Source organism: Pristiophorus japonicus, chromosome 3, assembly GCF_044704955.1.
Source record: "Pristiophorus japonicus isolate sPriJap1 chromosome 3, sPriJap1.hap1, whole genome shotgun sequence".
Classification (NCBI taxonomy): domain Eukaryota; kingdom Metazoa; phylum Chordata; class Chondrichthyes; family Pristiophoridae; genus Pristiophorus; species Pristiophorus japonicus.
Genome location: NC_091979.1, coordinates 3,409,406 through 3,435,990, shown reverse-complemented (window position 1 = coordinate 3,435,990; position 26,585 = coordinate 3,409,406). Strand labels below are relative to the sequence as shown.

Here is a 26,585-nt window from a genome sequence, read left to right as displayed (position 1 = left end):
CTAGTGTTTTATACAGTTCAAGCATAACCTCCCTGCTCTTGTATTCTATGCACCGGCTAATAAAGGCAAGTATTCCGTATGCCTTCTCAACCACCTTATCTACCTGGCCTGCTACCTTCAGGGATCTGTGGACCTGCACTCCCAGGTCCCTTTGTTCCTCTACACTTCTCAGTGTCCTACCATTTAATGTGTATTCCTTTGCCTTGTTAGACCTCCCCAAATGCATTACCTCACACTTCTCTGAATTGAATTCCATTTGTCACAGTTCTGCCCACCTGACCAGTAGATCGATATCTTCCTGAAACCCACAGCTTCTTTTTTCATTCTCAACCACACAGCCAATTTTTGTATCATAGAAACATAGAAACATATAAACATAGAAAATAGGTGCAGGAGTAGGCCATTCGGCCCTTCGAGCCTGCACCACCATTCAATAAGATCATGGCTGATCATATACACTACATCGTACACACTGCCCTCATCGACCCTCCTGGTTACCTCCTCGAAAAATTTAGATGCAGAGTAAAACTCCCTCTACACTGTCCTATCAAACACTCCCAGGGCAGGTACAACACGGGTTAGAGACAGAGTAAAGCTCCCTCTACACTATCCCATCAAACACTCCCAGGGCAGATACAGGGGGTTAGATACAGAGTAATGCTCCCTCTACACTGTCCCAGCAAACACTCCCAGGGCAGGTACAGCACAGGTTAGATACAGAGTAAAGCTCCCTCTACACTGTCCCATCAAACACTCCCAGGGCAGGTACAGCACGGGGTTAGATACAGAGTAAAGCTCCCTCTACACTGTCCCATCAAACACTCCCAGGGCAGGTACAGGGGGTTAGATACAGAGTAAAGCTCCCTCTACACTGTCCCATCAAACACTCCCAGGGCAGGTACAGGGGGTTAGATACAGAGTAAAGCTCCCTCTACACTGTCCCATCAAACACTCCCAGGGCAGGTACAGGGGGTTAGATACAGAGTAAAGCTCCCTCTACACTGTCCCATCAAACACTCCCAGGGCAGGTACAGGGGGTTAGATACAGAGTAAAGCTCCCCCTACACTGTCCCATCAAACACTCCCAGGGCAGGTACAGGGGGTTAGATACAGAGTAAAGCTCCCTCTACACTGTCCCAACAAACACTCCCAGGGCAGGTACAGGGGGTTAGATACAGAGTAAAGCTCCCTCTACACTGTCCCAACAAACACTCCCAGGGCAGGTACAGGGGGTTAGATACAGAGTAAAGCTCCCTCTACACTGTCCCATCAAACACTCCCAGGGCAGGTACAGGGGGTTAGATACAGAGTAAAGCTCCCTCTACACTGTCCCAACAAACACTCCCAGGGCAGGTACAGGGGGTTAGATACAGAGTAAAGCTCCCTCTACACTGTCCCATCAAACACTCCCAGGGCAGGTACAGGGGGTTAGATACAGAATAAAACTCCCTCTACACTGTCCCATCAAACACTCCCAGGGCAGGTACAGGGGGTTAGATACAGAGTAAAGCTCCCCCTACACTGTCCCATCAAACACTCCCAGGGCAGGTACAGCACGGGTTAGATACAGAGTAAAGCTCCCTCTACACTGTTCCATCAAACACTCCCAGGGCAGGTACAGGGGGTTAGATACAGAGTAAAGCTCCCTCTACACTGTCCCATCAAACACTCCCAGGGCAGGTACAGGGGGTTAGATACAGAGTAAAACTCCCTCTACACTGTCCCATCAAACACTCCCAGGGCAGGTACAGGGGGTTTAGATACAGAGTAAAGCTCCCCCTACACTGTCCCATCAATGTCTGTGTCGCAGCCTCTGAAAAATGGCCACTGCTGCACCAATGTAAAATGTTCTTACTTCATATTTATTGTGACATTATTGTGTTCTGGGCCCACGCCGAGACGTCCATCATGTATTGTCTTTATAGGCATCAGAATGAGGAATGTTTCACGGTTCCCGTCTCCCCTGGGTTTGTATCCTGAGCCCAGAGGCCAAAGGTTAACGTCTGACCCAATTGCCTGACCTCCTTGTTTTATATCGATATCCTACACCATTGGCAGCCTGACTGCAGTCGGGTCAATGCCTGAGCTCCCAGATCGCCCCCTCCTGCATGGTCAATGGGATTGGAAAACTGCCCGCGATTAGCTGAGGGGGGAGGCCTTTTTCCCCATTTGCCCCTTAACTGCAATTGACCCGGTGTGTGGGTGAGTGCTGGGGCTCGGTCCTGTCGCCCAGCAGGCAGTGGATCGGATTGTGTGGCTGGTGATCCCGCGATCCGGCTCAAAGTCTGTGCCCGCTACCCCAGGGACAGACCCACACCTTCCACACCGGCGGAGATGCGTTGTTCTGGTGTGGGAGGGAGGGACGCACTGTGTCCAGTGACAACTGGCTATTAATGAAGCCGCTTCTCAACTTCAACAGCCCAATCCGAGACTGGGACAGTGACACTGAGGACCAAAACATGTGCACACACAAGCTAACGAAACACAGCCGCTGCACAGTGGCTGTCTGAACGGCTCTCGGGGACGCTGGTCCTGAATTAACTGATCTTTGCATTGCACCAAACTTCCGATTAACAGATCTCACAGTCGACACGGCATACAATTAAGATCAGCAGTTACAGACCTCCTACCTTCGTCCCAATCAGTAGATAAAGAGAGTTCTCCGACTGTACATTGTCAGCTAGGATCCCTCCTGAACTGCCTTCGCTACGATGCAGACTCTCACACCAGGATTATTGTCAGTGAGCTGCATACTGGCACCCAGTGAGAGATTTAACAACAAAACACTATATATGGGTATGAGTAAAGCAAGGATGAGAGGACAAGGGAGAGGCAGAGAGATAGTGTCAGGGAGAGAAACAGTGAGAGACAGAGAGAGAAATAGAGAGAGATAGTGTCGGGGAGAGAAACAGTGAGAGACAGAGCGAGAAATAGAGAGAGATAATGTCAGGGAGAGAAACAGTGAGAGACAGAGAGAGAGATAGTGTTGAGGAGAGAAACAGTGAGAGACAGAGAGAGAGATACTGTTGAGGAGAGAAACAGTGAGAGACAGAGAGAGAGATAGTGTTGAGGAGAGAAACAGTGAGAGACAGAGCGAGAAATAGAGAGAGATAGTGTCGGGGAGAGAAACAGTGAGAGAGAGAGAGAGAGAAAGAGAGAGAGATAGTGTCAGGGAGAAACAGTGAGAGAGAGAGAGAGAGAAATAGAGAGATAGTGTCAGGGAGAAACAGTGAGAGAGAGAGAGAAAAAGAGAGAGAGATAGTGTCAGGGAGAAACAGTGAGAGAGACAACAACAACTTGCATCTCTATAGCACCCTAAAGCAGTGAAACGTTTCAAGGCACTACACAGGGGGGTTATAGAAACAAAATTTGACACCAAGCCACAGAAGGAGAAATTAGGGCAGATGACCGAAAGCTTGGACAGAGGTAAGTTTTAAGGAGCATCTTAAAAGGTGAAAGAGATGTTTGGCCCAGGCAGCTGAAGGCACGGCCGTCAATAGTGGAGCGATTGAAATTGGTAAAGCACACGAGGGCAGAATTAGAGGGGAGCAGAGATCTCAGAGGGTGGTAGGACTGGAGGAGGTTACAGAGATAGGGAGGGGCGAAGTCATTAAAGGATTTAAAAACAAGGATAAGAATTTTAGAATCGAGGCGTCACTTAACCAGCCAGAAACAGAGAGGAAAATGGAGAGTGTGAGAATCTGAGAAAAATGTACTGAGCTTGTGGTGTCCTGAGATGCTCTAACAATGACCCCATGGGGCAGTGTGTTGCATTAAACTGTAGTGACCTTCGTCCTTTATTTGTTAACTCCAGAGTGAGGATCACATCTGGTGGCCTGCCTTTTATACGAGACCAGGCACACCTATACAGGTAACCTGCGAGTCTCCCACTGCGGTGCCCTCTGGTGGCACACCTTGTGATAGTACCAACAGTAACCATGTAGGATACATGAGAGAGCCTTCAAGAGACTCAGTCAGAAAGAGGCAGACAAGCCATATTTCAGTGAGAGTCAGTGTGTGTGGGACTGTACCCCAGTGAGAGTCAGTGTGTGTGTGGGACTGTACCCCAGTGAGAGTCAGTGTGTGTGGGACTGTACCCCAGTGAGAGTCAGTGTGTGTGGGACTGTACCCCAGTGAGAGTCGGTGTTTGTGGGACTGTTGCAGTCCAGGGACTTGAGCACATAAATCTAGGCTGACATTCCAGTGCAGTACTGAGGGAGTGCTGCACTGTCGGAGGTGCCGTCTTTTGGATCAGATGTTAAACCGAAGCCCCGTCTGCTCTCCCATGGCACTATTTTGAAGAAGAGCAGGGGAATTATCCTGGCCAATATTTACCCTCAATCACCATGACCAAAGCAGACTATGCGGTCATGATCACATTGCTCTGTGTGTGGGACCTTGCTATGTGTAAATTTGCTGCCATATTTCCTACATTACAACAGTGACTACACTCCAACAATACTTCAGTGGCTGTGAAGCAAGGCTTTCTGACTTTCTAACTGTACCCCAGTGACAGTCGGTACCTGTGGATCTGACCAACCCATCAATCTAACCGCCTTTCATCACGTGCACCTTTGGTTCTCACCGGCGCCATGGCAACACATTATCCCGGCATAACTCAGCACTGCCTGGCGACTCCCACTCTCACCCATTCCTTTCCCTGCCTAAGAGACATAACAGAAACATGGGGGATTTAAAATAACCGCCAGTGTCATCATCATCATCATAGGTGGCCCCTGGAACGAGGACCACTTGCTCCCACACCAAGGGACAAGTTCACTGATGTTTCAATGAAGGACCCGATGTTCCAGTCCTGAACTCCAGTTGAAGGGTGGAAGATGCCTGTGGGTGGATTGTTTTAACGTGGGGTGACCGTTGCACACCAGCCACCACACGGGGCTTGACAGAGCGAGGTCTTGGTCCAGTGGCAAGGGTTAACCAGGACGACTGGAGACCAGCTCTGCTACACGGACCCAGTGCATACATATCGCAGTGTGGGCTGGGCCCGTGCTGCCCCTGGAGCCCTTGGCTCTTCTGGGCCCCTGGGCCCTCATTCACCGCACCTCCACCACAAAACACTCGCCGCACCGCCGCACCAAACATTCGCTACGATCACTCGCCGAATCTCCGCCACAATCATTGAAGGTTGGCATGCAGGTACAGCAGGCAGTAAAGAAAGCAAATGGCATGCTGACCTTCATAGCGAGAGGATTTGAGTATCGGAGCAGGGAGGTGTTGCTACAGTTGTACAGGGCCTTAGTGAGGCCACACCTGGAATATTGTGTTCAGTTTTGGTCTCATAATCTGAGGAAGGACATTCTTGCTATTGAGGGAGTGCAGCGAAGGTTCACCAGACTGATTCCCGGGATGGCTGGACTGACATATGAAGAAAGGCTGGATCAACTGGGCTTATACTCACTGGAATTTAGAAGGACGAGAGGGGATATCATAGAAATGTTTAAAATTCTGACGGGTTTAGACAGGTCAGATGCAGGAAGAATGTTCCCAATGTTGGAGAAGTCCAGAACCAGGGGACACAGTCTAAGGATAAGGGGTAAGCCATTTAGGACCGAGATGAGGAGAAACTTCTTCACCCAGAGAGTGGTGAACCTGTGGAATTCTCTACCATAGAAAGTTGTTGAGGCCAATTCACTAAATATATTCAAAAAGGAGTTAGATGAAGTCCTTACTACTCGGGGGATCAAGGGGTATGGTGAGAAAGCAGGAATGGGGTACTGAAGTTGCATGTTCAGCCATGAACTCATTGAATGGCGGTGCAGGCTAGAAGGGCCGAATGGCCTACTCCTGCACCTATTTTCTATGTTTCTATGTTTCTATGTTTCTATCCCTCACCGCTTCTCCGCCTCAATCAGCCACTGCTCCTCCGCCATGATCTCTCGCCGCTCATCCGCCCCGACCTTTCCGCTCCTCCGCTGTTTCTGGGTCCCACCAATGTTCCTGCCCACACTCCAAACGGTGACCATCGCCCAGTCACCCAGCTCGAAGTAGTCACGCACTTGGAGCGGCTCGCGCTGCAAGTTGTAATGGTATAGCCCACGATGTTCCAGGGCCCGCTCCAGCTCTCGTTTACCCTCTGGCCCAGGGGTGGTGTCCTCTCACAGGTCGGAGTGGCCCACAACACACGGCACACAACCACGTAAAGCTTCGATTGCACACAAGGCATGGATCCTGCAGCTGCTGAACGCCCTCTCACACTTGCACCGAGCGGGGATTCTCCATCCATGAGCCTAGAGACTGATGACATTCCACCATGGAAGGCATCAGAGCCAAGCCTGAAACCAACGTCTGCACACACGCACATTTTCGAGCGAGAGTCACTGGATAGCGATCAGCAGCAGAAACCCTTGCTTATCCCAGGTGCTGGCAGACGTGAAATCAGGTATCCCAGCACAGACCAGGGATGGAACGGTGGACATGCTATGAAAGTTCCTAACAAGCCAGTGACTAGTCATATCTGCAAGTAACAGCAGGGAGGTCCTATCAGAAATGTACAGCACGGAAGGAGACCATTCGGCCCATTGTGTCCGCGCCGGCCGACCAAGAACTATCCAGCCTAATCCCACTTTCCAGCATTTTGTTGTTATGGGGGTTTAATAGCAAGGTATTGATGGGGAGCTGGTAAGAAAAATGAATATTAAAGCCAAGGCATGGAATATAAGAGCAGGGAAGTTATGCGTGAATTGTATAATACACTGGTTAGGCCACAGCTGGAGTACTGCGTGCAGATCTGGTCACCACATTACAGGAAGGATGTGATTGCACTGGAGAGGGTACAGAGGAGATTTACCAGGGTGTTGCTGGGACTGGAGAATTTTAGCTATGAGAAAAGATTGGATAGGCTGGGGTTGTTTTCCTTGGAACAGAGGAGGCTGAGGGGAGACCTGATTGAGGTGTATAAAATGATGAGGGGCCTGGATAGAGTGGATAGGAAGGACCTGTTTCCCTTAGCAGAGAGGTCAACAACCAGGAGGCATAGATTTAAAGTAATTGGGGGGAGGTTTAGAGGGGATTTGAGGGGAAATTACTTCACCCAGAGGGTGGTGGGGGTCTGGAACTCACGGCCTGAAAGGGTGGTAGAGGCAGAAACCCTCACCACATTTAAACAGTACTTGGATGTGCACCTGAAGTGCCGTAACCTGCAGGGCTACGGACCCAGAGCTGGAAAGTGGGATTAGGCTGGGTAGCTCTTTGTTGGCATGGACACGATGGGCCGAATGGCCTCCTCCCGTGCTGTAAATTTCTGCAATTGTATGATAGTCGCGGTAACATTACCGCCTTTAGCGAAGGGAGAGGGTTCGAATTCCTCTCCAGACAGTTCCTTCAGTGTTGAGATCCAGCAGGATATTCACATCTGGTGGGATTGGAATCCATAAATCCCTCCCGCCCTAATGGCTGGTATAAAGGTGGTTCTGGCCATAGAAGCAGTGTTCAGGTCAGGGCCTGTCAGACTGTTCACCCTGGAATGGGAGGGTTGTTCTATGAGGAGAGATTGAGTAGATTGGGCATGTACTCTCTGGAGTTTAGAAGAATGAGAGGTGATCTCATTGAAACATACAAATTTCTTACAGGGCTTGACAGGGTAGATGCAGGGAAGATGTTTCCCCCGGGCTGGGGAGTCTAGAACCAGGGGTCACAGTCTCAGGATAAGGGGTCGGCCATTTAGGACTGAGATGAGGAGGAATTTCTTCACTCAGAGGGTGGTGAATCTTTGGAATTCTCTGCCCCAGAGGGCTGTGGAGGCTCAGTCTTTGAATATATTCAAGGCTGAGATCGATAGATTTTTGGATATTGAGGGAATCGAGGGATATGGGGATCGGGCGGGAAAGTGGAGTTGAGGTCGAAGATCAGCCGCGATATTGAATGGCGGAGCAGGCTCGAGGGGCCGAATGGCCGACTCCTGCTTCTAATTCTTATGTTCTTATGGTCACGCCAGTCTTTGCAGTACTTCACAAGCAATTAATTTCACACAGTTATAAATCAAAGTTCTTCGCAGAAGTACGAGAGCTTTATGTAAATTCAGTAGCACAGGTTCAGATCCTAGCACTCACTAAGTTTATTTACATTCTTTCAATTTAATTAAATCCCAATCATATCATTTTCCTGCTGCAGGAATTCCTAACATTCCTTGGGCTACAATCATCTTGAAACAGGAGAACTCGTGTTTCCCCTGCACCCCAGCGCCCTGCTCCACAATCCGATTGTTTCAAAACAGCTCACCGTTCATCTACCAGTGTCTTACACAATGTCCGCACGCAGGGAGGGGGCACACGGGGTATTGGGGCAATAACCCACTGAGGGGGCGCACGGGGTATTGGGGCAATAACCCACTGAGGGGGCACACAGGGTAAGGGGCAATAACCCACTGAGGGGGCACATGGGGTATTGGGGCAATAACCCACTGAGGGGCCGCACGGGATAAGGGGGCAATAACCCACTGAGGGGGCGCATGGGGTATTGGGGCAATAACCCACTGAGGGGGCACATGGGGTATTGGGGCAATAACCTACTGAGGGGGCACACGGGGTATTGGGGCAATAACCCACTGAGGGGGCACACGGGGTATTGGGGCAATAACCCACTGAGGGTCCGCACGGGGTATTGGGCAATAACCCACTGAGGGTCCGCACGGGGTAAGGGGCAATAACCCACTGAGGGTCCGCACGGGGTATTGGGGCAATAACCCACTGAGGGGGCACATGGGGTATTGGGGCAATAACCCACTGAGGGGGCACATGGGGTATTGGGGCAATAACCCACTGAGGGGGCACATGGGGTATTGGGGCAATAACCCACTGAGGGGGCACATGGGGTATTGGGGCAATAACCCACTGAGGGGGCACACGGGGTATTGGGGCAATAACCCACTGAGGGGGCACACGGGGTATTGGGGCAATAACCCACTGAGGGGGCACACGGGGCATTGGGGCAATAACCCACTGAGGGGGCACACGGGGTATTGGGGCAATAACCCACTGAGGGGGCGCACGGGGTATTGGGGCAATAACCCACTGAGGGGGCACATGGGGTATTGGGGCAATAACCCACTGAGGGGGCACACGGGGTATTGGGGCAATAACCCACTGAGGGGGCACATGGAGTATTGGGGCTATAACCCACTGAGGGGGCACACGGGGTATTGGGGCAATAACCCACTGAGGGGGTGCATGGGGTATTGGGGCAATAACCCACTGAGGGGGCACACGGGTATTGGGGCAATAACCCACTGAGGGGGTGCACGGGGTATTGGGGCAATAACCCACTGAGGGGGTGCACGGGGTATTGGGGCAATAACCCACTGAGGGGGTGCACGGGGTATTGGGGCAATAACCCACTGAGGGGGCACACGGGGTATTGGGGCAATAACCCACTGAGGGGGCACATGGGGTATTGCGGCAATAACCCATTGAGGGGGCACACGGGTATTGGGCAATAACCCACTGAGGGGGCACATGGGGTATTGGGGCAATAACCCACTGAGGGGGCACACGGGGTATTGGGGCAATAACCCATTGAGGGGGCACACGGGTATTGGGCAATAACCCACTGAGGGGGCGCACGGGGTATTGGGCAATAACCCATTGAGGGGGCACACGGGTATTGGGGCAATAACCCACTGAGGGGGCACACGGGGTATTGGGGAAATAACCCACTGAGGGGGCACACGGGTATTGGGGCAATAACCCACTGAGGGGGTAAACGGGGTATTGGGGCAATAACCCACTGAGGGGGTGCACGGGGTATTGGGGCAATAACCCACTGAGGGGGCACACGGGGTATTGGGGCAATAACCCACTGAGGGGGCACACGGGTATTGGGGCAATAACCCACTGAGGGGGTGCACGGGGTATTGGGGCAATAACCCACTGAGGGGGTGCATGGGGTATTGGGGCAATAGCCCACTGAGGGGGCACACGGGGTATTGGGGCAATAACCCACTGAGGGGGCACACGGGTATTGGGGCAATAACCCACTGAGGGGGTGCACGGGGTATTGGGGCAATAACCCCACATGAGCAGAAACAGTGTGAAATATACCAAAGTTCCACCCTGCATCAAATGGTAAAGCAGAGTGCCCAGTACAAATTGTGTAATGTGCTTTCAGCAAATGTTGGATCCAAATCCAAAGAAACAGCAGTTGGCGTTGGACCACAAATTTTCTGATTACTTATCGTAATACTCCTCATACAACTAGAACATAAGAACATAAGAAATAGGAGCAGGAGTCGGCCATACGGCCCCTCGAGCCTGCTTCGCCATTTAATACGATCATGGCTGATCTGATCATAGACTCAGCTCCACTTCCCCGCCCGCTCCCCATAACCCCTTATTCCCTTATCGGTTCCGAAACTGTCTATTTCTATCTTAAATTTATTCAATGTCCCAACTTCCACAGCTCTCTGAGGCAGCGAATTCCACAGATCTACAACCCTCTGAGAAGAAATTTCTCCTCATCTCAGTTTTAAATGGGCGGCCCCTTATTCTAAGATCATGCCCTCTAGTTCTAGTCTCCCCCATCAGTGGAAACATCCTCTCTGCATCCACCTTGTCAAGCCCCCTCATAATCTTATATGTTTCGATAAGATCACCTCTCATTCTTCTGAATTCCAATGAGTAGAGGCCCAACCTACTCAACCTTTCCTCATAAGTCAACCCTTCATCTCCGGAATCAACCGAGTGAACCTTCTCTGAACTGCCTTCAAAGCAAGTATATCCTTTCTTAAGTATGGAAACCAAAACTGCACGCAGTATTCCAGGTGTGGCCTCACCAATACCCTGTATAACTGTAGCAAGACTTCCCTGCTTTTATACTCCATCCCCTTTGCAACAAAGGCCAAGATTCCATTGGCCATCCTGATCACTTGCTGTACCTGCATACTAACCTTTTGTGTTTCATGCACAAGTACCCCCAGGTCCCGCTGTACTGCAGCACTTTGCAATCTTTCTCCATTTAAATAATAACTTGCTCTTTGATTTTTTTTTCTGCCAAAGTGCATGACCTCACACTTTCCAACATTATACTCCATCGGCCAAATTTTTGCCCACTCACTTAGCCTGTCTATGTCCTTTTGCAGATTTTTTGTGTCCTCCTCACACATTGCTTTTCCTCCCATCTTTGTATCGTCAGCAAACTTGGCTACGTTACACTCAGTCCCTTCTTCCAAGTCGTTAATATAGATTGTAAATAGTTGGGGTCCCAGCACTGATCCCTGCGGCACCCCACTAGTTACTGGTTGCCAACCCGAGAATGAACCATTTATCCCGACTCTCTGTTTTCTGTTAGTTAGCCAATCCTCTATCCATGCTAATATATTACCCCCAACCCCGTGAACCTTTATCTTGTGCAGTAACCTTTTATGTGGCACCTTGTCAAATGCCTTCTGGAAGTCCAGATACACCACATCCACTGGTAGAACACCAGCAGAGTTGTTTCTCAAACGACAGCCACGGACCAGGTTCTCATCGTTAAAGCCGAAGAGATACAATTAAGGCAGAAAGAGAATCATGATCGAATAAGATAAAGCAGTGTATAATTGATTCATAAGGTTAGAGTGAAGAACCATCGCCGTAAATGGCTAAAGTGGTTACCAGGAAGATTAGTGAAGATATGTGGCCCTTGCACATATTTGGTCAAGATGTTTGATCATGGACAAGTTAGGTTTATTCACATTGATCATATTTTACCTACAGACATGGAAGGAGTTGAAAGTTGGAATGATTTAAAGTAACTGGGGGGAGGATTAGAGGGGAGTTGAGGAGAACTTTCTTCACCCAGAGTGTGGTGGGGGTCTGGAACTCACGGCCTGAAAGGGTGGTAGAGGCAGAAACCCTCATCACATTTAAAAAGTACTTGAATGTGCACCTGAAGCGCCGTAACCTACAGGGCTACGGACCGAGAGCTGGAAAGTGGGATTAGGGGCTGGGTAGCTCTTTGTCGGCCGGCACAGACACGATGGGCCGAATGGCCTCCTTCCGTGCTGTAAGTTTCTATGATTATATAATTCTATTACCCTGAGACAATGACACAATACTTAGTCACATGGCTGTGCCACAACAGGTTTTGGGGTTTCCCACTGATTGAAATTGCCAATCTGGAGACAGCGGATTTGAGTGGCAGCAGTGAAGGATGCATCAACTGGGTTCATTTCCCTCTTGCTCCACAAGGCTAGAGAGGGGAAAACTATTGCCCCGAGGTCCTGATACTGATAGCTAACCAATCGTTTCAGCTAGAAAGAGTTGTCCTCAAATGTGATGCATTCAAGGTCGAACAGCTGTCAAGGTTCACTATCTGGGCTCACGCAAGAAAATGACAGGGAATGAGTTAATTCAACACACTTGCTCTATTGCAACACTCTCCTGGTTAGTCTCCTGTCTTTCAGCCTCCAGAAACTTCAGCTCATTCAAAACCCTGCTGCCCCTGTCCTAACTTGCACCAAGTCCTGTTCACTCATCATCCCCTGTGCTCGATGACCTAAACTGCCTCTCTGCCAAGCAACGCCTCAATTTTAAAATTTTCATCCTCATGTTCAAATCTCTCCATAACCTCACGCCAGCCTGTCTCTGTAACCTCCTCCAGCCCTACAACCCTCTGAGATCTCTGCGCCCCTCCAATTCTGCCGGCTTGTGCATCTACCACTTATTTCGCCCCAGAATTGGCGGCCGGGACAACAGCTATTTAGGCCCTAAGCTCCGGAAGTCCCTCCATAAACCTCTGGCCTTTTCAACTCTCTCTCGTCCTTTAAGACTCTCCTGAATAACATAAGAAATAGGAGCAGGAGTCGGCCATTCGGCCCCTCGAGCCTGCTCCACCATTCAGTAAGATCATGGCTGATCTTCGACCTCAACTCCATTTTCCAGCACCAGCCCCATATCCCTTGATTCTCAATATCCAAAAATCTATCGATCTCTGCCTTGAATATACTCAAAGACTGAGCCTCCACAGCCCTCTGGGGCAAAGAATTCCAAAGATTCACCTCCCTCTGAGTGAAGAAGTTTCTCCTCATCTCAGTCCTAAATGGCCGACCCCTTATCCTGAGACTGTGACCCCTGGTTCTAGACTCCCCAGCCTGGGGGGAAACATCCTCCCTGCATCTACCCTGTCAAGCCCTGTAAGAATTTTGTATGTTTCAATGAGATCATCTCTCATTCTTCTAAACTCTAGAGAATATCGGCCCAGTCTGCTCAATCTCTCCGCATAGGACAGCCCTCCCATTCCAGGAATCAGTCTGGTGAACCTTCGCTGCATTCCCCCTATGACAAGTATATCCTTCCTTAGGTAAGGAGACCGACACTGTACACAGTACCCCAGGTGTGGTCTCACCAGGGCCCTGTATAATTGCAGTAAGACGTCTTTACTCTTATACACAAACCCTCCTGTAATAAAGGCCAACATACCATTTGCTTTAATCACTTGCTGTACCTGCAGGTTAACTTTCAGTGATTGGTGTACAAGGACAGCCAGGTCCCTCTGAACACCAACATTTCCCAATCTCTCACCGTTTAAACAATACTCTGCTTTTCTATTGTTCCTACCAAAGTGGACAACTTCACAATTCTCCACATTATATTCCATTTGCCATGGTCTTGCCCACTCACTCAGCCTGTCTATAGCCCCTTGAAGCTACCTCTTTGACCAAGTGGACCAATACCTCCTTCTCTGGACCTATGGTGTTCCTAACACAGATGAGGCTGCACACAGGTTAAAGTGACCTCAGTCTTTATTAAGACACTCCAGAGTGAGGCAGGCCTTAAATAAGAACATAAGAACATAAGAGTTAGGAACAGGAGTAGGCCATCTAGCCCCTCGAGCCTGCTCCACCATTCAACAAGATCATGGCTGATCTGGCCGTGGACTCAGCTCCACTTACCCGCCCGCTCCCCGTAACCCTTAATTCCCTTATTGGTTAAAAATCCATCCATCTGTGACTTGAATACATTCAATGAGCTAGCCTCAACTGCTTCCCTGGGCAGAGAATTCCACAGATTCACAACCCTCTGGGAGAAGAAATTCCTTCTCAACTCGGTTTTAAATTGGCTCCCCCGTATTTTGAGGCTGTGCCCCCTAGTTCTAGTCTCCCCGACCAGTGGAAACAACCTCTCTGCCTCTATCTTGTCTTTCCCTTTCATTATTTTAAATGTTTCTATAAGATCACCCCTCATCCTTCTGAACTCCAACGAGTAAAGACCCAGTCTACTCAATCTATCATCATAAGGTAACCACCTCATCTCCAGAATCAGCCTAGTGAATCGTCTCTGTACCCCCTCCAAAGCCAGTATATCCTTCCTTAAGTAAGGTGACCAAAACTGCACGCAGTACTCCAGGTGCGGCCTCACCAATACCCTATACAGTTGCAGCAGGACCTCCCTGCTTTTGTACTCCATCCCTCTCGCAATGAAGGCCAACATTCCATTCACCTTCCTGATTACCTGCTGCACCTGCAAACTAACTTTTTGGGATTCATGCACAAGGACCCCCAGGTCCCTCTGCACCTCAGCATGTTGCAATTTCTCCCCATTCAAATAATATTCCCTTTTACTGATTTTTTTCCCCAAGATGGATGACCTCACACTTTCCGACATTGTATTCCATCTGCCAAACCTTAGCCCATTCGCTTAACCTATCTAAATCTCTTTGCAACCTCTCTGTGTCCTCTACACAACCCGCTTTCCCACTAATCTTTGTGTCATCTGCAAATTTTGTTACACTACACTCTGTCCCCTCTTCCAGGTCATCTATGTATATTTTAACAGTTGTGGTCCCAGCACCGATCCCTGTGGCACACCACTAACCACCGATTTCCAACCCGAAAAGGACCCATTTATCCCGACTCTCTGCTTTCTGTTTGCCAGCCAATTCTCTATCCATGCTAATACATTTCCTCTGACTCCGCGTACCTTTATCTTCTGCAGTAACCTTTTGTGTGGCACATTATCGAATGCCTTTTGGAAATCTAAATACACCACATCCATCGGTACACCTCTATCCACCATGCTCGATATATCCTCAAAGAATTCCAGCAAATTAGTTAAACATGATTTCCCCTTCATGAATCCATGTTGCGTCTGCTTGATTGCACTATTCCTATCTATATGTCCCGTTATTTCTTCCTTAATGATAGTTTCAAGCATTTTCCCCACTACAGATATTAAACTAACCGGCCGATAGTTACCTGCCTTTTGTCTGCCCCCTTTTTTAAACAGAGGCGTTACATTAGCTGCTTTCCAATCCGCTGGTACCTCCCCAGAGTCCAGAGAATTTTGGTAGATTATAACGAATGCATCTGCTATAACTTCCGCCATCTCTTTTAATACCCTGGGATGCATTTCATCAGGACCAGGGGACTTGTCTACCTTGAGTCCCATTAGCCTGTCCAGCACTAACCCCCTAGTGATAGTGATTGTCTCAAGGTCCTCCCTTCCCACATTCCTGTGACCAGAAATTTTTGGCATGGTTTCTGTGTCTTCCACTGTGAAGACCGAAGCAAAATAATTGTTTAAGGTCTCAGCCATTTCCACATTTCCCATTATTAAATCCCCCTTCTCATCTTCTAAGGGTCCAACATTTACTTTATTCACTCTTTACCGTTTTATATATCTGTAAAAGCTTTTACTATCTGTTTTTATGTTTTGCGCAAGTTTACTTTCATAATCTATCTTTCCTTTCTTTATTGCTTTCTTAGTCATTCTTTGCTGTCGTTTAAAATTTTCCCAATCTTCTTGTTTCCCACTAACCTTGGCCACCTTATACGCATTGGTTTTTAATTTGATACTCTCCTTTATTTCCTTGGTTATCCACGGCTGGTTATCCCTTCTCTTACCGCCCTTCTTTTTTACTGGAATATATTTTTGTTGAGCACTATGAAAGAGCTCCTTAAAAGTCCTTCACTGTTCCTCAATTGTGCCACCGTTTAGTCTGTGTTTCCAGTCTACTTCAGCCAACTCTGCCCTCATCCCACTGTAGTCCCCTTTGTTTAAGCATAGTACGCTCGTTTGAGACACTACTTCCTCACCCTCAATCTGTATTACAAATTCAACCATACTGTGATCACTCATTCCGAGAGGATCTTTTACTTGGAGATCGTTTATTATTCCTGTCTCATTCCACAGGACCAGATCTAAGATAGCTTGCTCCCTTATAGGTTCTGTAACATACTGTTCAAAGAAACAATCCCGTATGCATTCTATGAATTCCTCCTCAAGTCTACCCCGTGCGATTTGATTTGACCAATCGATATTTAGGTTAAAATCCCCCATGATTACTGCCATTCCTTTTTCACATGCCTCCATTATTCCCTTGATTATTGCCCGCCCCACCATGAAGTTATTATTTGGGGGCCTATAAACTACGCCCACCAGTGACTTTTTCCCCTTACTATCTCTAATCTCCACCCACAATGATTCAACATTTTGTTCATTCGAGCCAATATCGTCTCTCACAACTGCCCTGATATCATCCTTTATTAACAGAGCTACCCCACCTCCTTTCCCTTCTTGTCTATCTTTCCGAATTGTCAGATACCCCTGTATGTTTAATTCCCAGTCTTGGCCACCCTGCAACCACGTTTCTGTAATGGCCACCAAATCATACCCATTTGTAATGATTTGTGCCGTAAACTCATTTACTTTATTTCGAATGCTACGTGCGTTTAGGTAGAGTGTTTTAATACTCGTTTTTAAACCATGATTTTTAGTTTTGACCCCTCCTGCAGCCCCTTTATATTCATACATATTGTCCCTTCCTATCACCTTGTGGTTTACACTTACCCCAGTGCAACTCTGCTCTGTTACCTCCTGCCTTTTGCATTCTTTCTTGGGGTCCTTTTCATCTGAGCTCTCACCCACTGTAACTAGCTCAGAGCCCTCTCCTGTGTTCCGAATACTCCTCGCATTGAGGCACCGAGCATTCATGCTTGCCTTTTTATTACACTTTGACCCTTTAGAATTTTGCTGTACAGCGGCCCTTTCTGTTTTTTGCCTTGGGTTTCTCTGCCCTCCACTTTTACTCATCTCCTTTCTGTCTTTTGCTTTTGTCTCCTTTTTGTTTCCCTCTGTCTCCCTGCATTGGTTCCCATCCCCCTGCCATATTAGTTTAACTCCTCCCCAACAGCACGAGCAAACACTCCCCCTAGGACATTGGTTCCGGTCCTGCCCAGGTGCAGACCGTCCGGTTTGTACTGGTCCCACCTCCCCCAGAACCGGTTCCAATGTCCCAGGAATTTGAATCCCTCCCTGCTGCACCACTGCTCAAGCCACGTATTCATCTGAGCTATCCTGCGATTCCTACTCTGACTAGCTCGTGGCACTGGTAGCAATCCCGAGATTACTACTTTTGAGGTCCTACGTTTTAATTTAGCTCCTAGCTCCTTAAATTCATCTCGTAGGACCTCATCCCTTTTTTTACCTATATCGTTGGTCCCAATGTGCTCCACGACAACTGGCTGTTCACCCTCCCTTTTCAGAATGTCCTGCACCCGCTCCGAGACATCCTTGACCCTTGCACCAGGGAGGCAACATACCATCCTGGAGTCTCAGTTGCGGCCGCAGAAACGCCTATCTATTCCCCTTACAATTGAATCCCCTATTACTATCGCTCTCCCACTCTTTTTCCTGCCGTCCTGTGCAGCAGAGCCAGCCACGGTGCCATGAACTTGGCTGCTGCTGCCCTCCCCTGATGAGTCATCCCCCTCAACAGGACTCAAAGCAGTGTATCTGTTTTGCAGGGGAATGACCGCAGGGGACCCCTGCACTACCTTCCTTGCACTGCTCTTCCTGCTGGTCTTCCATTCCCTTTCTGGCTGTGGACCCTTCACCTGCAGTAAGACCAACTCGCTACACGTGCTACTCACGTCATTCTCAGCATTGTGGATGCTCCAGAGTGAATCCACCCTCAGCTTCAATTCCACAACGCGGACCGTCAGGAGCTGGAGGCGGATACACTTCCCGCACATGTAGTCGTCAGGGACACTGGTGTTGTCCCTGAGTTCCCACATGGTACAGGAGGAGCATATCACGTGACCGAGCTCTCCTGCCATGACTTAACCCTTAGATACCCTTAAATTGACAACAACAATGCAAAAGCTTACTCGCTGTTATAGACGAGAAAAAAGAAAAACTACTCACCAATCACCAGCCAATCACTTACCCCTTGGCTGTGACGTCACCTTTCTATTTCTTTCTACTTCTTTTTTGCCTTCTACCTGTAGCGACACAAGCCTCTCGCCGAACTCGTGCTGCTCCCGGTCTCACTGGCCTTTTGTAGGACTCTCCGATCCCGGGAACTCCCGCCTCTCGCCGAACTCGTGCTGCTCCCGGTCTCACTGGCCTTTTGTAGGACTCTCCGATCCCGGGAACTCCCGCCTCTCGCCGAACTCGTGCTGCTCCCGGTCTCACTGGCCTTTTGTAGGACTGTCCGATCCCGGGAACTCCCGCCTCTCGCCGAACTCGTGCTGCTCCCGGTCTCACTGGCCTTTTGTAGGCCTCTCCGATCCCCGGAACTCCCGCCTCTCGCCGACTTATATACTTAGGGACCAGCTTATAGACAGTGCTCCCAAGGGATGCTGGGATCCTTTGGGACTTCAGGGGATGTGCTCCCTGGTGGTGGAACATGGGACTGCATGCTTTACAGATACACAACATCACTCCCCGCCAATGTCAAAGTGAAAACTATTTACAAGGTGAGGCGGTCGGGAGCCTTTCTTTCCCTGGTGGACCACCTCGGTACAAATGTCTGTTCTGGTGTGTTGGCTGTGCCCTCGCTGGGCTGGCGTGTTGTTGGCCCTGCAGGGCTGCTGGGTGAGCCTGGCCTTGCTGGGCTGTTGGGTGTGATGGGTTCGATTTCCTGGTCCGGCATGGTGTCATTGATCCTTTGGGTGTGTGTTGTGAGCTCGAAAAAGGTGGTGTGTGCTGTGGGTTGTTCAGGGCAGTCTGTGAACCGCAGCCTCGTTTGGTCCAGGTGCTTTCTGCAAATTTGTCATTGTCTAGTTTGACTACAAACACCCGACTCCCTTCTTTAGCTATCACCGTGCCCGCGATCCACTTGGGACCATGTCCATAGTTTAGCACATACACAGAGTCATTCAGATCAATTTCCCGTGACACAGTGACGTGACCATCGTTTACATTTTGTTGCTGTCACCTGCTCTCTACCTGATCATGCAGGTTGGGGTGAACCAGCGAGAGTCTGGTTTTAAGTGACCTTTTCATGAGTAGCTCAGCCGGGGGCACCCCTGTGAGGGAGTGGGGTCTCGTGCGGTAGCTGAGCAGTACTCGGGACAGGCGGGTTTGGAGTGAGCCTTCTGTGACACGTTTAAGGCTCTGTTTGATTGTTTGTACTGCCCGCTCTGCCTGCCCATTGGAGGCTGGTTTAAACGGGGCCGAGGTGACATGTTTGATCCCGTTGCGGTTTATGAATTGTTTAAATTCGGCACTGGTGAAACATGGCCCGTTGTCACTGACCAGTATGTCAGGCAGGCCGTGGGTGGCAAACATGGCCCTCAGGCTTTCAATGGTGGCGGTGGCGGTGCTTCCCGACATTATTTCACATTCAATCCATTTTCAAAAAGCATCCACCACCAGCAGGAACATTTTACCGAGAAACGGGCCCACATAGTCGACATGGATCCTCGACCATGGTCTGGAGGGCCAGGACCACAAACTTAGTGGTGCCTCTCTGGGTGCGTTGCTCAACTGAGCACACACGCTGCATTGCCGTACACAGGACTCTAAGTCAGAGTCGATACCGGGCCACTACACGTGGGATCTGGCTATCGCTTTCATCATTACTATACCCGGGTGTGTGCTGTGGAGATCCAAGATGAACGTCTCCCTGCCCTTTTTGGGTCGCACTACGCGGTTACCCCACAACAGGCAGTCTGCCTGAATGGACAGTTCGTCCTTTCGCCGCTGGAACGGCTTGATTAGCTCTTGCATTTCAACGGGGATGCTGGCCCAGCTCCCATGCAGTACACAGTTTTTTACTAGGGACAGCAGAGGATCTTGGCTGGTCTAAGTCCTAATCTGGCGGGCCGTGACAGGTGATTTATCATTTTCAAACACTTCCATCACCATCAACAAGTCTGCGGGCTGCGCCACCATCAACAAGTTTACAGGCTGCGCCATTTCCAACCCCGTGGTGGGCAATGGTAGCTGACTGAGAGCATCCGCACAGTTCTCGGTGCCTGGCCTGTGGCGGATGGTATAGTTATACGCTGATAGCGCGAGTGCCCACCTTTATATACGGGCTGAGGCATTAGTATTTATCCCCTTCTTTTCAGCGAACAGGGATATGAGGGGCTTGTGATCGGTTTCCAGCTCAAATTTGAGGCCAAACAGGTACTGATGCATTTTCTTTACCCGGAACACACATGCTAATGCCTCTTTCTCAATCATGCTGTAGGCCCTCTCGGCATTAGACAAGCTCCTGGAGGCATAGGCAACAGGTTGCAACTTCCCCGCAACGTTAGCTTGTTGTAATACACACCCGACTCCGTACGATGACGCATCACATGCTAGCACAAGTCTTTTACACGGGTTATACAATACAAGCAGCTTGTTGGACCATAAAATGTTTCTGGCTTTCTCAAAAGCAATTCCTTGTTTTTTTCCGCATACCCAGTTCTCACCTTTACGCAATAACACATGTAGGGGCTCTAAGAGGGTGCTTAACCCCGGTAGGAAGTTACCAAAATCGAAACATAGAAACATAGAAAATAGGTGCAGGAGTAGGCCATTCAGCCCTTCGAGTCTGCACCGCCATTCAATAAGATCATGGCTGATCATTCCTTCCGTACCCCTTTCCTGCTTTTTCTCCATACCCCTTGATCCCCTTAACCGTAAGAGCCATATCTAACACCCTCTTGAATATATCCAGTGAACTGGCATCAACAACTCTCTGCGGCAGGGAATTCCACAGGTTAACAACTCTCTGAGTGAAGAAGTTTCTCCTCATCTCAGTCCTAAATGCCTTACCCCTTATCCTAAGACTGTGTCCCCTGGTTCTGGACATCCCCAACATCGGGAACATTCTTCCCGCATCTAACCCGTCCAGTCCCATCAGAATCTTAGATGTTTCTATGAGATCCCCTCTCATTCTTCTAAACTCCAGTGAGTAAAGGCCCAGTTGATCCAGTCTCTCCTCATATGACAGCCCAGCCATCCCTGGAATCAGTCTGGTGAACCTTCGCTGCACTCCCTCAATAGCAAGAATGTCCTTCCTCAGACTGGGAGACCAAAACTGATCACAATATTCCAGGTGAGGCCTCACCAAGGCCCTGTACAACTGCAGTAAGACCTCCCTGCTCCTATACTCAAATCCCCTAGCTATGAAGGCCAACATACCATTTGCCTTCTTCACCGCATGCTGTACCTGCATGCCCACTTTCGGTGACTGATGAACCATGACACCCAGGTCTCGTTGCACCTCCCCTTTTCCTAATCTGTCACCATTCAGTTAATATTCTGCGTTCGTGTTTTTGCAACCTCACATTTATCCACATTATACTGCATCTGCCATGCATTTGCCCACTCACCTAACCTGTCCAAGTCACCCTGCAGCCTCTTAGCGTCCTCCTCACAGCTCACACTGCCACCCAGTTTAGTGTTATCTGCAAACTTGGAGATATTACACTCAATTCCTTCATCCAAATCGTTAATGTATATTGTAAAGATCTGGGGTCCCAGCACTGAGCCCTGCGGCACCCCACTAGTCACTGCCTGCCATTTTGAAAAGGACCCGTTTATCCCGACTCTCTGTTTCCTGTCTGCCAACCAGTTCCCTATCCACGTCAGCACATTACCCCCAATACCATGCGCTTTGATTTTGCACAACAATCTCTGTGCGGGACCTTGTCAAAAGCCTTCTGAAAGTCAAAATACAGCACATCCACTGGTTCTCCCTTGTCCACTCTGCTAATTACATCCTCAAAAAATTCCAGAAGATTCGTCAAGCATGATTTCCCTTTCATAAATCCATGCTGACTTGGACCGATCCTGTCACTGCTTTCCAAATGCGCTGCTATTTCATCTTTAATAATTGATTCCAACATTTTCCCCACTACTGATGTCAAGCTAGCTGGTCTATAATTAGCCGTTTTCTCTCTCCCTCCTTTTTTAAACAATGGTGTTACATTAGCTACCCTCCAGTCCATAGGAACTGATCCAGAGTCGACAGACTGTTGCAAAATGATCACCAATGCATCCACTATTTCTATGGCCACTTCCTTAAGTACTCTGGGATGCAGACTATCAGGCCCCGGGGATTCATCGGCCTTCAATCCCATCAATTTCCCGAACACAATTTCCCGACTAATAAGGATATCCTTCAGTTCCTCCTTCTCACTAGACCCTCGGTCCCCTAGTGCATTTGGAAGGTTATTTGTATCTTGCTTCGTGAAGACAGAACCAAAGTATTTGTTCAGTTGGCCTGCCATTTCTTTGTTCCCCATTATAAATTCACCTGAATCCGACTGCAAGGGACCTACGTTTGTCTTTGCTAAACTTTTTCTCTTCACATATTTATAGAAGCTTTTGCAGTCAGTTTTTATATTCCCTGCAAGCTTCCTCTCGTACTCTATTTTCCCCCTCTTAATTTAACCCTTAGTTTTCCTCTGTTGAATTTTAAATTTCTCCCAGTCCTCAGGTTTGTTGCTTTTTCTGGCCAATGTATATGCCTCTTCCTTGGTTTTAACACTATCCTTAATTTCCCTTGTTAGCCACGGTTGAGCCACCTTCTCAGTTTTATTTTTACTCCAGACAGGGATGTACAATTGCTGAAGTTCATCCATATGATTTTTAAATGTTTCCCATTGCTTATCCACCATCAATCCTTTGAGTATCATTTGCCAGTCTATTCCAGCCAATTCACACCTCATAGCGTCGAAGTTACCTTTCTTTAAATTCTGGACCCTAGTTTCTGAATTAACTTTATCACTCTCCATCTTAATAAAGAATTGTACCATATTATGGTCACTCTTTCCCAAGGGGCCTCGCACAACAAGATTTCTAATTAGTCCCTTCTCATTACACATCACCCAGTCTAGGATGGCCAGCTCCCTGGTTGGTTCCTCGACATATTTGTCCAGAAAACCATCCCTAATACACTCCAGGAAATCCTCCTCCACCGCATTGCTACCAGTTAGGTTCGCCCAATCAATGTGTAGATTAAAGTCGCCTATGATAACTGCTGTACCTTTATTGCACACATCCCTTATTTCATGTTTGATGCTGTCCCCAACCTCACTACTACTGTTTGGTGGTCTGTACACAACTCCCACTAGCGTTTTCTGCCCTTTGGTATTCCGCAGCTCCACTCATACAGATTCCACATCATCCAGGCTAATGTCCCTCCTTACAATTGCATTGATTTCCTCTTTAACCACCACCCTGCCTCCTTTTCCTTTCTGTCTATCCTTCCTAAATGCTGAATACCCTTGGATGTTGAGTTCCCAGCCTTGGTCACCCTGGAGCCATGTCTCCGTGATGCCTCATCGACATGTGATAGCGTCGGATGTCATCACAGTTCCAGCAGATTTTGCCCAGCCAGCTCCTTCCAAGCAGCTTTGATCCACCATGGACCGATCTTCCTCTGCCATGTGGTGGTTAGCAGGTTTTGCAGAGCTTGCAGCTCGTCTGCAAGCTTGTTGGAGGTGCCCCATTGTTCCACAGCTCTTGCAAACATACCTTTTGAAGCGGCATGAATAGGCTGAATGGAAGCCTCCACAACGCCAACAAGGTGTGAATTGCCTTGCATTCATCCTTTGTTGCAGACTCAGTCATCTGGGTCACCTGAGGCCTGCTGGCGGTTGCAGACTCGTGGTTTCTGCCCTGTACATTTCTGCTCGCAAACGCAGTTCCAGTTAATTTATGAACATTGCTAGCATTTGTGTACTGAGAGATTTGTTTGGTGTTATCACTGGTGGACATAAACGCCTGTGCTATCGCAATGGCTTTACTGAGGGTCGGTGTCTCTACAGTCAAAAGTTTTCGTAGGATGGTCTCGTGGCCAATGCCCAGAACAAAAAAGTCTCTGAGCATTTGCTCCAGGTAGCCATCAAACTCACATTGTCCTGCAAGTTGCCTTAGCTCGATGACGTAGCTCGCCACTTCCTGACCTTCAGATTGCTGACACGTGTAGAACCGATACCTCGCCATCAGCACGCTCTCCCTCGGGTTAAGATGCTCCCGACCCAGTGTACACAGCTCCTCATACGACTTATCTGTGGGTTTCACCGGAGCCAGAAGATTCTTCATGAGGCTGTAGGTCGGTGCCCCACAGACTGTGAGGAGGACCGCTCTCCTTTTTGCAGCGCTTCCTTCTCCGTCCAGCTCGTTGGCTACAAAGTACTGGTCTAGCTGTTCGACATAGGCTTCCCAGTCCTCACCCTCCGAGAACTTCTCCAGGATGCCCATAGTTTGCTGCATCTTTGCGTTGGATTCGTATACTCGTCGCCAGTTATTGTGTTCCTAACACAGATGAGGCTGCACACAGGGAGGTTAAAGTAACAGTGACCTCAGTCTTTACTAAGACACTCCAGAGTGAGGAACAGGCCTTATATACAGTGCTCCCAAGGGATGCTGGGATCCCTTGGGACTTCAGGGGATGAGCTCCCTGGTGGCGGTACATGGGAGTGCATGCTTTACAGATACACAACAGGCCCGATGTCAATTCTTGTCTGATAAAGCTCCTTTGAAGCATATTGGAATGTTTTATTACATTTAAAGCGCTATCTATACGTAAGTTGTTGTTGTTAACTCAGTTACTACTTATCCAGATACTTTAATTGTACCATCATCAGCCAGTAATGAACTTCCTATTCAACAAGGTAAGGGTCACTCACTGTAACTGTACAGAGTCACTGTTTATTCAGGGTAAGGGTCACTCACTGTGTAACTGTACAGAGTCACTGTTTATTCAGAGTAAGGGTCACTCACTGTGTAACTGTACAGAGTCACTGTTTATTCAGAGTAAGGGTCACTCACTGTGTAACTGTACAGAGTCACTGTTTATTCAGGGTAAGGGTCACTCACTGTGTAACTGTACAGAGTCACTGTTTATTCAGAGTAAGAGTCACTCACTAACTGTACAGAGTCGCTGTTTATTCAGGGTAAGGGTCACTCACTGTAACTGTACAGAGTCACTGTTTATTCAGGGTAAGGGTCACTCACTGTAACTGTACAGAGTCACTGTTTATTCAGGGTAAGGGTCACTCACTGTGGCCTTTTGGCTAAGATCAAGTGTAGTACCGTTTCTGACCAGCCACCATGACCTCCGGGTGGTTTCTCCCTGGTCAGGAAGGTATATGCTTGCATTTTTGGAAACAGGAGGTGGGTGGGGAGGTTTGACCCATCCACCTCCACGGAGGTGTGTGGGGGACCTGACCTATCCACCTCCATGGCACGAACCTGGTATTGCAGTACTTCCAGGAACGGTGCAGTGGCTCTAGGCCTTTTGGCTAAGAGCATTGGCGCAGAGTGATCCTTGGCATGTGCAAGGTGACCTCTGGCGTTTGTGATTTGACAAAGAATTGGAACGATTGGCTACGAATTAAAAAAAAAAAAAAAACTGTACAGAGTCACTGTTTATTCAGGGTAAGGGTCACTCACTGTAACTGTACAGAGTCGCTGTTTATTCAGGGTAAGGGTCACTCACTAACTGTACAGAGTCACTGTTTATTCAGGGTAAGGGTCACTCACTGTAACTGTACAGAGTCGCTGTTTATTCAGGGTAAGGGTCACTCACTGTAACTGTACAGGGTCACTGTTTATTCAGGGTAAGGGTCACTCACTGTAACTGTACAGAGTCACTGTTTATTCAGGGTAAGGGTCACTCACTGTGTAACTGTACAGAGTCACTGTTTATTCAGGGTAAGGGTCACTCACTAACTGTACAGAGTCACTGTTTATTCAGGGTAAGGGTCACTCACTAACTGTACAGAGTCACTGTTTATTCAGGGTAAGGGTCACTCACTGTAACTGTACAGAGTCGCTGTTTATTCAGGGTAAGGGTCACTCACTGTAACTGTACAGGGTCACTGTTTATTCAGGGTAAGGGTCACTCACTGTAACTGTACAGAGTCACTGTTTATTCAGGGTAAGGGTCACTCACTGTGTAACTGTACAGAGTCACTGTTTATTCAGGGTAAGGGTCACTCACTAACTGTACAGAGTCACTGTTTATTCAGGGCAAGGGTCACTCACTAACTGTACAGAGTCACTGTTTATTCAGGGTAAGGGTCACTCACTAACTGTACAGAGTCACTGTTTATTCAGGGTAAGGGTCACTCACTAACTGTACAGAGTCACTGTTTATTCAGGGCAAGGGTCACTCACTAACTGTACAGAGTCACTGTTTATTCAGGGTAAGGGTCACTCACTAACTGTACAGAGTCACTGTTTATTCAGGGTAAGGGTCACTCACTAACTGTACAGAGTCACTGTTTATTCAGGGTAAGGGTCACTCACTAACTGTACAGAGTCACTGTTTATTCAGGGCAAGGGTCACTCACTAACTGTACAGGGTCACTGTTTATTCAGGGTAAGGGTCACTCACTAACTGTACAGAGTCACTGTTTA

General features: G+C 48.6%; 1 protein-coding gene and 1 pseudogene across 5 annotated transcripts in view; one reads left to right on the top strand and one right to left on the bottom strand.

Moving 5' to 3' along the window:
- Positions 1-26,585, bottom strand: part of LOC139259631 (tensin-1-like) — an 875,917-nt gene that overhangs the window by 344,121 nt on the left and 505,211 nt on the right. The window lies entirely within an intron of this gene.
- Positions 25,216-25,452, top strand: LOC139260511 (U2 spliceosomal RNA; annotated as a pseudogene).